At 40.9% G+C, this 13421-nt stretch overlaps 1 protein-coding gene across 3 annotated transcripts in view; it reads left to right on the top strand.

The window, feature by feature from the left end:
* Positions 1-13421, top strand: part of PARVG (parvin gamma) — a 120540-nt gene that overhangs the window by 38807 nt on the left and 68312 nt on the right. For all 3 annotated transcript variants that reach the window (XR_012053650.1, XR_012053652.1, XR_012053649.1), the window contains one exon: positions 6992-7114. The gene's annotated coding sequence lies outside the window, so the exon portion shown is untranslated. The remainder of the gene's footprint in view (positions 1-6991; positions 7115-13421) is intronic.

The raw sequence follows: 13421 nt of genomic DNA, 5'->3' as shown, positions 1-13421 counted from the left end.
GTCAGAGTCTCAGTCTCCTCCAGCTGAACAGACCAAGTGCCCTCAGCTGCTCCTCACACAGCCTCCTCTCCAGACCTTTCAGTAGGCCCGTGGCCTCCTTTGGACGCTCTCTAACAGTTAAATGTCTTTTTTACAACGTGAGGCCCAAAGCTGCCCCAAAACTCGATGTGAGGGTGCCCTAGTGCAGAGCAGAGCGGGACAATCCCCTTCCCACCGACTGTCTCATTCTTATCTAGCCCAACCCAGTCTCCAGATCCCAAACTTCAGATTTGGAATGTACAGCCTGGCTGTCCTCTGCCAAGAGGTGTGAAGCCTTCCCGAGGTGGGAACACACTTGGTGGCACCAAGCAGATGGTGAGTTTGTTGGCAGTTCAGCCCTGGCAACTCTGCCAGACAAAATGAGGCCGAGGCTTTGGTGATTTTTCAGTTCTCGTGTTGCAACTCCTCTGCTGATGGCAAAAACAATATGGGATCATGAAAAGCACCTACTGCCCTCTTCAAGCTGCCACCCTCACACGGAAAGTAGCAGCTTTTCAAAAAGATTAGCAGAGAAAAACACGTTCCTGTTCACAAGCCCACATTTTTTGAAGCAAGTAAATGATCCTGTCTGAAGGTTTTAATCTGAAAAAACATGATCTCCCATAAGGAAGACATCTAACATCCATCTAGATAGCTAAAGTGAGGCATGGTTCTGAAAGCAACCACAAGCAGGGCTCTGTGCAGGCAATACTGAGCAATTTCAATAATTGTTGATATTATCAACCCTGCCTCCAAAACAGTTGAATACATGATGTGAGATTACAGAACAGCACTGTTATTCAGCTACTGCTGAGACATGGGGAGAAACTAGTGTTATTATGCATTTAAATTATGGGGCAGGAAGATTAATGATCTGCAAATTAGCTTCATTCTATTGTGAGTAATTTTTGCTTTCATTAGCCACTATCATCCCCCAAATGCCAACATTGCCTTACATTTACAATGAACAATTTACAATGTACAAATGGTATATTAAATGCTAAATTATATATCAACTCACCTCATTTTCCATGCTGAAAGGCACTGAATACAGAGAAAGTTTTTGCTTCTGTGAACCTCTGCTGCCCCTTTGTCAACTATTGTTATCAGAAAGCATTCACAAAGTGCAGCTCTTGCTTTAAATTGCAGGGCTTTGGGACCATCTATTATTCTTTAGCTTTTCAATTAGAGACAAAGTATTAACCCAGTCTGCAGGTTGCTCTGCTTTCTTGGTAATTCTCACATCATTATCATATCATCATTGTCTGTTTGCTGCATTCCTTGTGGCAAAAGGATTTTTTTTTCCTGGGAGACTGTTAAAAAGATTTACTGCTTTGACTGTCACAATGCAGTATTTCTCCAACCAGGCACTTTTTACCTTGTAATGCATCTACGAAGTGTCAGCAGTCACCTCCTTCACTCTCTGGTTATGTTGCTGTGGCAAAGACATTTTCTCATTAATCTCACTGTTAAACCTTTTTCTTTTTTTCTTTTAATATCATGACAGACAAAGTGAGTCCACGTATACAAAGTTTGAAAATTGTGCTTGATTCTAACTTTTCTTTGTAGTGTCTTGCTCTTTGAAAATAATAATTAATTTCATTGGGACTACATAGGCATAAGGACAACTCAACCCAGTTGAAGTTAGCAGCATCTGCTTCCTTATGCTATCAGTTTTAAAACAAGTTAGCTGATGCATATTGTGCATGTCATAAGACAAAAGAGAATGCTTTAGATGTTAGTGTGTTTTTCTCAGCTCTGATATTTTGTCCTGAGCATTTTTCTACCCTGCTGCCAGAATTACCTGGGTGCTGGCAGTGGGTGAGACCCTCTTAGCCCCAGTTCGCATTAGATGTAAGACTATCATTAAAGCAAGAAAGTGTTAGCTCAGGGAAATATGGGACATATTTAAGGCAATTTTTAAATGAAGATTATTTTCCAGTAGTATCTACCTGAAACACTGAATCAGAAATGATAGCGAATGTATTTTTTTTAATTACCTATATTTAATACTTAGTTTTAACTTTATGAAATGCAAAAAATTATATTTTTTTGCCCTGCCTATAGTAAGTTCTGTACTAGGATTTTGCTATATGATCTGTTGATGAAGGAAATATTTTCCATTCATAAGATATGCTGCTGCCAGAAGTTTTAGAAATATGCTTCCACCAATATTTATGCCCTCATGGGGGTAGTTTGGTTATAGTTGCCAGTTTAGAATCTCATTTACAATGTGCTGTGATGATCTGAATTACCCATTGTTTCTCAGTGTTTGTTTTACCTAAACAATGTTTTGCTGCAACTGTTTGTATGGTAGGAGAGGGTGTGGGGTGATGGCTGAAAATGTGTGTAACCTCTGAATTCATGAGCAAAGAGTATAATAGCTTTACTAATAACATCTTGAAGTTGCTTGCAAAAAAACGAAGAATGAAAACCCTCAACATGCACATTTCCTTTAGTCACTTGCTGGACAAACTTCTCCTTTGGCTTTCACCTGAGGCTGGGTGTGAGCATTGTCATACTGCCTATTAATCTGGAGTAAGCAGCAGCTGGCTGCAGTCAGGGGTTATAATTCAGTACTTGTAGGATTTAATTTCTGTTTCTTCTTTAAGTTCAGTCAGTGTTTATAAGTCCCACAGGCTGCATGGTGTTACATGACATTCCCTTCATCAATGGATGTTGTGCTGTCAGAGCTGTGCCTTCTTGTGTCACTAATGGAAACTCATTTTTGTCACTCCTGCTTGTTTCTTAGGGCCCTGAGGGACCAAACCAATTGAAGAAAATGAGTTGCATGATATATTTACAAGTTTTAGTTGCAGCCTAATTATAGGGTAGATTTAGTTTTATGAGTAGTACAGTCTCTAAAAAGAAATTGAGTGGGCATCAGATCACAACCTTTAGCCAGCAGTGCTGATACCCAAAATCTGGAGTATTGGGCCAACTAGAGAGAAACAGGTTGTGGTGGTTAGGGACAGGGTTGCTATTTTGGATGATGTTAGGATGGGCCTCAGTTCTGTACGTTGGTGTTTTTAAAATAACTTTTAAAAAGTGTCCAATAAAGAAAAATCCAGAGTGAACTTGGGCAGCCAGAACTGATGATTTCCTCAAAGTGATAATTTTTTAATATACAGATTCCTGAGAGGGAAACGATAGCACCTGGTGCCAGTCAGTCTTGTAGGATGTGAAGTCCAAAACTTGCCCCTTCAGCAGCCTTCTGGAGAAACCAAGCAGCTTCTTTCAAATTAGGGTAAATTACTGAGATAATGTTTTTCTGTAATGTTTGAATGAGCTTTGGTATACATGTCAGTGTTTCTGTCAGCTTTTGAAGGAACAGGATCAGTGTTTATGAAAGGATTTTGGCAGTTGTTTTGTCATGTTATGATTTTTTTTTACTTTTAATCTGTGATCTTATTTCTACTTACACCACTGGGATCCCGTGCTATGTGTTTGAGTATGGCTGAGCATACTCTTAGCAGAGCTGATACCTGCTGAATTAATAAATCAAGGAGGGTAAAATAGTGCCAAATTTGATGCAATCCTGTATGAAAGACTAGTGAGAGTGCCAGCCTGAGCCCTGGCCTTTGCTCCATCCTGCCTGGTCAGAGCTGGAGATCTATGGATGCACATGCACATGGAAAAAAACCCTCTAATTTGTCATAGGGAGGGGTTTGATTTTGACCAAAATATTCTCCCTTTGGTGAAGTGATGGTGATATTCTGCACAAGAGAGTGAAATGCCCATGGGTTTGGAGCAGCTCTTCCCATTAAGGATTTGCTCCCTCTGTTGAGCTCTGGATGCTGCCAGGGGTTGTGTCTGTGGTTCCTCCTCAGAAGTGTAAGAAAGCTCTAAGCTGTGTCTCATGGCTTCCACGTGACTAATGCTTTAATCTCATGTAAATCTGCACTAATGAATATATCTGCACTCCCCCCACCACTATACATTCAGACACCACGCAGGATAAATAAGCCAAATACAGTTATTATTGTTTTAATTTTGACCATATTGTAGAAATGTCAAAATATTAGCTGGGAAAATTAATTCCTACAATTTAGCATATGGTTTTCCTGAAATGAAATCAGGGGTATCACTCGTCTCCCTTGAAGTCCTCCCACAACATTTCTACGGAAATCTTTTCCAAAAAATTAATTTGAAACACCCTCATGCATTTTGCTGGCAGGAAGTCAGAAACCAGTTGTATTTCTACATCCCTTTCCTACTTTTCTTCCTAATGGAAGATCTAATAGGCAGGAGGATGTCTGGGTTGGTGGTGGTGCCTCAGCATTGGGTGGATGATGCCCTCAGACACCTAGAAGCATTTCACAAACCATAATATTCAATTTTATGCTGTTGCAGCATTAGGAACTGTCTGCTTCTCTCAAGGCTTTGTTGCAGGACTTGGAGAACTGAAGGTGAGGGGGATCCAAAGGATGTTTCTGCTCCCCTCCAGGGCTTGGTTTGTGTCTGGAGGGGAGATGGAGGCTTCTTCCTCCCAGTCAGGAGCATGAATGGGAGTGCTGGGTGTGAGGTGTCCCTCTGCCTTCCACTGGCACAGGCCACCGTGCATGGCACTGTGGGACTAAAGAGCTCCTGCACTGCGGTGCAGCCTGATGGGGCATTGAAAGAAAGAACTGGGCTTCATCACTCTTTCATACACAAGCCCTTGGCAGTTCCTAGAGACCGTTGTTCTCAGAGGATATGACTTCCTTTTGGGTCAAATCACAGACCTTTTTAAAACTGTGTATGCATTTGTTTCTTTTCTGTGCAAATAATCACAGCTATTTCAAGGTCCTGAAGGTGTCATAAACATGAATTTTTCTGTGTGTGCCCATCATCTACTGTGAGGAGTCAGTATTTTGAGAAGATAATGCATTAATATATTACAATATTCAAAATTATGGCATGATTTATGCATGATTTAGGACAATGCTTGTTGCAAGGGACACGTAGTGCATAACCCATATTAGACCTGGCACAACTGAACATGTTTTGTGGCAGCAGCACTGCCACATCTCCAAGCACAGAGGAGTCCCTGTGAGGCGAATAACACAGTGCCAGCTCCATGACAGCTCTCTGGCATGTTCTTGCTTGCTTGAGCAGTGAGACAGGGCTCTCACTGATGCTGAAAGGCTTTTTTTTTTTTGTCCCTGAGCTGCTCTGTTTTCAGATGTATACAATATCAAGGGTCTCTTAACAGCTGGTGGTCCTCACACGTAGGTGGTTTTCTGGTGCACATGTGTTTTTATGACTAAGGCACTTGAGCTGTGTGGTAAACTTGTCCATGGGGTCATTTCAGTGAAAACAAAATAAATTGCTGGCATCTCTCTCAGGAAACACTTCATCACCCTGCCCTCCTGAATTATTTTTATCCTCATCTGTATGTAAGCACAGCTGAAAATAGGGTGCTCCATGGAGGCTTGCTGTGAGCATCAGAGCAGTCCTAATTATTCCAGGTAAAAATGGAAATGACTGAGGGCTGTTCTGGGGAATGTAGGGAGAGATGCGAAGCAAATTGTATCCAGGCAGGAAATTGGTGGCATCTCACACCTGTGAGATGCAGAGCTCAGCCATTGCCAAATTGAATTTACCAGGATCCAAAGCAAAATCATAGAAATGAATGATTTTTATTGGTACCTAAACACTTATATTTGGTGTGAGTACAGTCTTTGTGCACACAGGAACATCAGCTGCTGCTGCAGGGTTCACTGCAGTGCAGTTCCTCCAAAAAGGTTTCCTGTGTCCAAAGGACTCTTGGACATGGCTTTTCTCATTTTCCTCTTTCTCCTGTATTTGTAACAAGTGATACAGATCGTAATTCCTGAAGGAAGATATTTACACAAAATTCAGTGATATCACCTGAGGTATTTCTTTTGAGGAACTTTCTTGTGGGACATATTGAAAGGCTCCTGAGAACAGGTGGCTGAAGAATTAAGAACTCAAACTCCAGACTAATTGAAGCTAATCAACTGATTGTGTGTCTGATCAGCACAAATTACCTGACCCTGTGATTTTCATGCTTCACAAAACTATTTATCTTTAATGAATGGCTTGCACTTGAGGAAACATGTACATTCCTTTCCAAAGCCATTACAGTTCATTGGCAAAATTGTTCAGTCGAGTCAATGGCTGCTCAATATCAAATAACACTGAGCAAAATCAAATAACACTGAGTAAAAATCTTCATTGCTGGGGAGGAACCCCCAGAATGCAAAGAGTTCTTAAATGCTGGTTGCTCAGGTGCAAGGGAGAAGGCAATGTGGGTGTGTTCCTGTGGTGCTGTCCTAGAGAGAACAGGAGTGGGGAGGCAAGAAGATGTTTTGAAAGAAAACAGGTAGGAAAGCTGGATTTTCTTTTGCAGGCCTGTGACAGAGTAAACCAAGAGAAAATAATATACTTGGGGAATGTAGCTGCTCAACTCTCTCTCTCTCAAGCATGTCTAAATTAATGTATTCTGAGATGTCTTATTAGCCGAGTTAGTATTGTGTTTTGATAGAGGGCCAAAGGCATGGCCAAATACTGAAATGACCTCTGAAAATTCATAAAATCATCCTTCAAAGAATGTGTGATATCATGGAATCACAATGATTTCTCAGTAAAACAGTTTGCCAAAGTTTTAAATAGCAAAGCAGTGTTGTGTCTGTCCCCTAACCCTGTCTGTACTAAAGAGCATTATTGTTCTTGTCACATTCCTAAAGCAGTCCAGAAGTTCACTCTCCAGTGCTCTGCATTAAATAAACTTGTTAATCAGGGAAAGCCTTTTAATAAGGTGAGCCTGGCATCATCACTACTACTGATAAAAAGAGGAATTTTTGTCATGTGTTTATTTACCAGTCATCACCTTTTACCAACTCCATGTCATTAACAGCGAAAAATATTAAGCTCCTATTGCCCATCTAACACCTTCCAAAGATGCCGAGACATAGAGGACTTAAGCAAAACACTAATGTCAAATATCTCTCTCTGCTTGGTTAAATAGGGATAGAAATGGAAATAAACATAGATGTTATACTGGTTTGAAGATCAAAGCACTGAGAGGAAGACCTGGATGAGTTGACTTGTTGAAAATGAGAAAGAAAAAGCAGAAGGAAAAAGATTTAAGGTAAGATTAGTTTTATTTTATTATTTCTTATCCTGATTTCTTATGGGCCACTGGGGGCCGTAGCAGAGGATGGGATCTATTCCTCTTTGCAATGATAGCAGCTGTGTGACAAATATTGTGGAAACCACTCTGAGGTTGCTCTACTGGACAGGTCAGAGGAAGAGAAAAGGTGCTCAGCTCAGGGACTCTCTGAGTAGCTTTGGTTCAGGTGGGGCAGAAATGTCTGAAAACTGCAGTTTTTGAAAGTTTTGTCACGTAGCACTGAGTCTTGTTTGAAGACTTTTGAAAATGTTATCTTGCTCCAGGGGGCTGGTTCTGAATGTCCTGGAGCTTTGCTTCCCTGGCTACAAAATTAAATTATCTATTCATGCTTTCCTGCTTACCCATATTTAGACTATAATAAGGAATATTTTTAACTTTGTGGATTGCTGTGATTGCTGCACTGAGGCCCTGATTGAAGCTGTGATGTCTACATGCCATGGTACTCTAAAACACTGATAATTCCTGAGAATTATGGAAGTGATGAGGGGGAATTCCCACATGCTCAGTATGGAAAGGAAAACTGATCTAGGGAGGGAAAAATAAAGAAGACATTGAAATGTGCAAGATGCTGAAGGCTGTTTGCTAATTTTTAGATCAAACCATCTTGTTCAACAGTCAGGCAGATTTAATAACCTAAAGTGCAATCCACCAAATCTCTTACATATGGGAGAACCCCACAGACTGGTACTCTGTGGCAATTAGAATTTCAGCATTTGAATCTTGTTTAAGACAAGAACCTCCCCCTGAAGGAGTAAACATCTGATCATGGTATTAAAACTAGAAAAAAAAAAAATTAAAATGTGGAGGGAGAGGGGGAAGATGAGAAATAAAAAAAAAAAAAAGACAGCCCATGGCTTCTCTGAGCTAGAGACACTAACTTTAAAATTATAATAACTAGGAAAGGTAGAAGACATTCAAATGTTTGTCAAGACCTCTGGTTTTCAGCTTGGTAGTGGTGCATCACTCAGCCTTTCCAAATTCACCAGCACAAGAGACCACCTGGTCTCCACAAAAGGATGTGTTACTGAACTTCCTTGACAGCCTGACCCTGTCTGTATTTTTTCTCTAATCTGTGGCATAAATTCTTGCCTGTTAGGACTGTTTAGCTCATTTTCTGAATGCAGAGTGTCACTATGTGTCAATTTTTCCTCCCTCACAAGGAGATGATATGGGGACTAGAGCTATTAGGACTTTCTGCACAGCTAAGCTTTCTAAATCTATGACTTTCATTACATTTTTATCTGACTTCGGTATTTTTTCATCCTTAATAGGACAGCCTAAATGCAATGCCACTATTTTACAACATTAGCTAATAGGCTATTCTTAACGATGGTTTCAGCACTACTTTATTTTTTTTTCCCTGAGCTGTATCTGCAGGTTATGGCCATTTTTGAATTTAAAGAGCACATTATTCTTATGTGGTCACACTGGTTAAAATATAACAAGGATGTCTGAATATGCCTTGAGCCCTTCTAAGGAATACGAAAATTTTAAAGCTACTGGGAAAGCAATTTCACAGATTTTCTGTAATAAACATGAAACCCTCAGTAATTAAGCCCAAGGCAGGTTTTGTGTGGGTGAAGCATGGTCTGACCTGCAGGTGCCCCTACATGGGCTGGGTGCCTCCACTGGGCTGTTGTCACTGTGACCAAGACAGGACAAATCCTCATAACCACCCAACCCCTTGGAGATGAGAGGGAGCACAAAGCCTCCACTCCCACAGGGCCTTTGCACAGTCCTGAAAGGAAAAATTGGCTTAAAGACTTTATTTGACATTAATGCTCTGGAAAAAAGTGACCTCTTGTTTTTGAAAATATCTTGTGTGTGTTTGTCCTATGCAATGGAACTGAGAGGTGACAAACTTTCATGGAGAGCTGGGTTAGGAGGCTCTTGTTGATGCTGAGTGGGAGAAAACTTTCCCAGCTCCTTGTGAGCAGCAAGGAAACTCCTCCTCAACTGTGATGGGGATTCTTGACCTCTCACCCTCTCCAACTCAGTGGATTATCTCACCCCTCACACAACTGCTTATCTATAATTGTTCACACCAGAAGCAAAAGGAAAAGATCCTGCCTCCACTGAGTTTAACCTGGTGTCAACTCAGGCCACTGGCAGCTCAGGCAGTTTATCTCCTCATGGCCTGAATGAAGGGAGGGGCATTTCAAAGCAAACTGGTTCCACTTCGGCTGCTGGCAGGGGAATTATCCCATCCTTTGTGCCAGCCTGGTGGAGGTTTGCAAGATCCAACTCCTTTAAAGTGTGCTTGGATTGCTCTGTACAGTGCTGCATCTTACAGCATAAATAATATATAGAATATGTCATCTACCTGCCTTTTTTGCCCCCTACCTAACTGAAGATTACTAAGACGTGTTCTACAGTGCATTTGTTCTACTTTGTTTGCTCATGCCATTTTCCTTTTCTTTTGTAAGAAGATCAGTAGATGGCAAATAATTGCAACTTTTTTTTTTTTTTTAATTATGAGAAGTTGGACAACACCTGTCAACAAAGGAAATTTAAGGACTATGCCTATGTATCTGGAAAAGAGGAAATAGTATAAGCATTTTGCACCCACCATACAACAGCGTGGGAAGTTTGCATGAAATACTTACCTAGGTCAAGAGGGCTTATCAGAATTTCTTCTGAGAGCATGTCTGGCATTTCCCCTGACAGGGAGAGGTGAATATTCAAGTACATCAGGCTGCATGTCATGCAGACTGTATCTGCTGGTGTTGACAGTCCTCCCACTCCCTTCTGTCTTCTGCCCTGTCCCGTTCATGTGCTAGAGCTCACTGTGGAGACAGCATGTGCTGTGATAACACCTACAGCCTTTGTTGCTTTCTCCCATGCCTCTTGTGCAGCAGCTCTTCTTGCACTTCAGTAAGTGTTTCTAGGATTTTCTTCTAGTCACGAAGCCATCTGCTGCATTTTTCATGTCCTATTGTCTTTGGATTTCATCGCTTTTATGTGACAATGACGTAGTTATGTTCTGGCTCTGTACTGGAGGTGTGCTGCCTGTGGAGTGACAAATACCACTGGCCTCCGAAGAGTTTGCCTGAAAATAACCGTGTTTGATGTGTGTCATCCCTCAAGGGACATTTGAGCTGGGATCAGGACCTGTTTCTGACCTCCAGCCCAGGGTACCAAGTCAAGTCTCACAGAAGCTCTCTTCCCCTGGGCTTAAGTCTGCAGGGGCCCAGTGCTTTTGTTACCTACCTGGTTTGTCCTAATTTCCACTATCTCTCCACCAAAAAAAAAAAATCAAATTAATTTTCCGGGACAGCAGTTTGCATTTCCTCGTGTGATCAGAAAATGATACAGTGGCTGCAGTGCAATCTTCAGTCTCTGCTTCAGTTTTAACTGTGCTGCTTTCCCCTCTGCTTCTATGGGGATGCTTCCATCTGCCTCATCTCAAAGGCACTTTTAAATATTCTTTTTTCTCCTTTACTCTTGGTTACCCTCTGCTTTTGCTTTACCCTTTGCTTTTTTTATTTTTCCAAATTGACCATGGTGTAGAGCCAGCCACCACTGTTGCTCTATACCCATTCCTTCCCATTTAGCAATGGAAAAGTAAATGTCAAACATGGTGCTGTACCAAGGCAGCAGGCTAGTGCTGCTGTCAGTGGTTGTATTTAGAAGTAGATCTGAGATTTTTTTCAAAGGAAGAAAGTGTCTCTTGAAGTTAGGCACCCTGTCTCTCTTCTGTAAATACCTGAGCCCATTAATCTATTACCACGGAATATCTTCTTGTCAGGGAATCTCTGTGCTCATTGTTATCTGCATTTCCACGGCAAAGTCTTTCTGTCCTGCTGTGGTTAATTTGAAGCTCAATAATGGAATTCAGATCTAAATCTGCAGAGAACCAGTAGCCCTTAACTTGCTGAAGCTCCTTATCTTGCAGATCAGGAGGTGTGTTTAGTCTGGCAAATATCATCAAAGACAGTGATGTGGGAAAGAAAAACAACTAGAGGCACACTTGAAAATTTTTCTAAATATACTGTGGAAAAAGCTCAGCAATGTGTTTTATGTGATTAAAATAAAAAGAAGAGGATGTCATGAGAATGGGATCTGACTGTATGGTCCTCCTGGGAAAAACAGGCTCAGGTGGAACGACAGGAGGATTTGAAATGGTGTCTGGACACCAGAGCAGTGTGGCTGCACAGGCTGCTTGCAGGAGCTGCAGTGGGCGCTTACAGCTGGGAAGGGCTCTGAGTTACACAGTGCTTTCAGTGCCCACAGAGACAGGCTGAACCGTGGCTTACTCCAGGCACAACTGGGTAAGGATTGGCAGATGTAGTTTTGTTGTAGTATGGTCAGAACATTAGTGATTTTGCAATTCTGCTGGAGCATAAATGGAGATAAGGACTTCTGTTGTCATGAGGCTCTTTGCTGTTATGTTGGATGGCTCTAATCTCATAAAAAATCAGATTGCCTTAAACGAATTGTGGACATCCTCTCCATGGTTTTGGGTAGCTGTTTTTTAACCTAACCTTGAATTATTATCAACCTTTTTTTTTTTTTTTCTTTAATGTTTTTGGGGGAGTGATGAGGGTAAAGATTAACATGGATTTTGAAGCCCAGCTACGTATAAAGCTAAAGTTTTCCCTGCCACCTGCTTGAACACTTACAGCTCCCATAGGGACTTATTTTATCTAATTACCACAATTGCTGGGCAAAGCTAATTTTGAGACAGACTCTTGGACTGGGGAGAAAATTCCTCCCAGATAGTCCTTGAAAATCTCTTGGAATATCAAGACTGATAGTCCTGCCAGACCTTGTCTCAGTCCTGATTGCACCCTGCCTCGCTTTATCATCTTGTTTACAGTGAGATATTCCTTAGAAGGAAGACTAAATCAAACAGCTGCTTTTCTATCAATTCTCATTTGGGAAAGGTAGTGCTGGATACAGATATTTTCAAAATTAGGACCAGAAGATCCACTTTCAATTCCCAGTTCTGCTTTTCATTCCTTCTGAACTCAGGCAAATTACACATTCTACTTTTTTTCTTTTTTTTAACCCTTTTTTCTCGTTGAGTTTCTGATTTCATCTTTCCCCAGCTTTCTCTTTTATCTATTTAGGTGCTGTCTTAAACAGTGTGCAGTCAATCCTGCTTTGCAGTGAAAGAGCTGAAGCACTGATGCTCCCCAAGTCATGGATTCTAAAGCAATTCCATTCCCAGTATGATTGAGGGGTGTTTCAAGATGTGCCAAGGCAGCTGGTTCCTCGTGTAATCAGGGGATTGTGTTGGTAACCTCTTCTAATGGGAGCTGAAGAATGACAGTGTGTGAATTGGGTAGAAAGATGTATTCCCAAAGCCTAATACCTCAATTCAAAATTACCTTCAAGGCAGCATGATGGATTGCCAGCAGAATTTAATCTTTAATGAGCTTTTGTCTCTGACTTCATAAAAACTAATGTGGCTTAACACTTTTTATTGTCTTTGGTTAAAGCACAGTAACCCTTTGGATGAAATTAATATTCAAGATAAGAAGCTAAGGTTTTTTAATTCAAAGTGGTAAAGAAAAGGAGGGTTTTATGAATTTTTTTTTTTTAATTCACTAGAGGTGTAAAACAATACATGAAGCTAATTCTTTTTAAAGCAATATTTTTTATTGCAATGCACTTTCCCCCAATTTGGTTTAAATCTTCCCACAACTACCACATTAATTTCTATGACTCTTACATTTGCTGTTGTTTCTACTAGATTACCAATGCTACTTAAAATCAAATGAATGTGACATTCTGACCTGCTAGATTGGAAACTATTTTCCCATCTTTTTAATTCTTTCCATTTCTAGAATGTGTAGAAGGGACTTGTACATGTGGAGGGGGAAAAAATTGCCATTAAATAACCAGGCAATGGAGTGTTTCCCAAAATTCCTCTAAAAATGCTAGTCAGCCATTTTGAAAGGTCTCTGAGAGGAGAAATATTAATCAGTGACTTAAAGGATCAGTCATATACTGCCAACTGCAAATGGCTGTCAGAACGTGATGCACCACAGCAGTGGTAGGTGAGAGTGAGGGGTTGTGTGTGGAAATATTCAACACAAAGAAAACTAGCAAAGCCCTACGTGCCACATATTATATTCAGCAGCCCAGGGCTCAGTGTATCAGTGCAATTGTGGGAAGAGGTAATTTGTCTTGCAGACAAAGAGATTTTTTTTTTGAAAGCTTTGCTGCTTGCAAAGCTTTGTTGCTATGTTCAACAGCTTATATTATATTCATAAGCTGCTGTTCTAATCAGAGTACCTGGTCTGTGAGCTGTTTTGCT

This window comes from Taeniopygia guttata, chromosome 1A, assembly GCF_048771995.1.
Source record: "Taeniopygia guttata chromosome 1A, bTaeGut7.mat, whole genome shotgun sequence".
In the NCBI taxonomy this organism is placed as follows: Eukaryota; Metazoa; Chordata; class Aves; order Passeriformes; family Estrildidae; genus Taeniopygia; species Taeniopygia guttata.
This window is presented reverse-complemented; position numbering and strand designations above follow the sequence as displayed.